The sequence below is a fragment of the Priapulus caudatus genome, unplaced genomic scaffold (assembly GCF_000485595.1).
Source record: "Priapulus caudatus unplaced genomic scaffold, Priapulus_caudatus-5.0.1 Scaffold598, whole genome shotgun sequence".
Lineage (NCBI taxonomy): Eukaryota > Metazoa > Priapulida > Priapulimorpha > Priapulimorphida > Priapulidae > Priapulus > Priapulus caudatus.
The window spans coordinates 70,677-71,907 of NW_014577659.1; positions in this window are offsets into that span (position 1 = coordinate 70,677).

Consider the following 1,231-nt stretch of genomic DNA (forward strand, 5'->3'; position numbering starts at 1 on the left):
CGCTCGACGTCGTAGTCGACGGCGACGCGGTCGTCGGCGACTCCTACCCTCCGTCCGTCCCGTCCTCTCACACTCTACGTCTCGTCGTCGTCGTCGTCGTCTCGTCTCTCTCTCTCTCTCTCTCTCTCTCTCTCGCTCTCTCTCTCTCTCTCTCTCTCTCTCTCTCTCGCTCTCGCTCGCTTGTTCACTCGCTTGCGCGCGCTTTTTCTTACGCGCGCCCTCTCTTTCTCTCTCTTTCGCTCGCTCGCTCGCTCGCTTGTTCACTCGCTTGCGCGCGCTTTCTCTTACGCTCTCTCTCTCTATTTTCTACTCTCAGACATCTATCTCTCCCTTTATCACTCTCCTTTTCTCTCTTTTATTCTCTCTTCTGATTCTTGCAAACAGGTAGCATACGATATAAACAGTGCAAGACAGTATAGTACGGTATATATATATAGAGGGAGAGAGAGAGAGAAGGGGGGAGATAGAATAGATCGATAGATAGCGAATAAACGTCATTGTGTGGTCTGATGAAAACCTGCATTGTAGGACGACCAGTTTCTCGACTGGGAATAACAGTGATCTGAGGCCGGGATCGAAACGTCTGCCAATCCTTATCTTTATCCTAGCTATTTGTCGTCTTACTGTAAGATCTTTCGGTCTTCTCCGATAAAATGCTTTAACCGGCTACCCATTTAAGTACACACATACGCAAGCACGCACGCACGCACGCACGCACGCACGCACGCACGCACACACACACGCACAACAGCACGCACGCACGCACGCACGCACGCACAATGTAATGCCAATGTAACATGTATATATGCTTTAGCGTTCACAGCAGAGGTGTTACCAGAGCACACCGGCGCGTACGCTCACGTGTGCATAACCTCTGAACCTGGCATTATATAGAGTTTCACATGATATAGCTAGGCGCATTCGCCTCTTGTCGTTTATGTCCGACTAGAGCGACCATTAGTCTTACTGTGCAGATGTTTGCGTGGACGGGGCGTATCATGTTTGCCAGCAAGATTCACTGTTCCGCCCAGCGTTACTGACACCAGCAGATGCTTAACGACGTCGAGTATGCGTGCGCCGCACGGCGACGGTGCGCGCGTGATGACTCATCACCGGCCGATGGCAGCACTGGTCACATCGCCGCGCACATAAAATTTTTTTTTTCTCGGATTAATGCGATTGGCCCGGGTAAGCTGATGCGCCTCACCTTCCCTCACCCACCGCACTCACG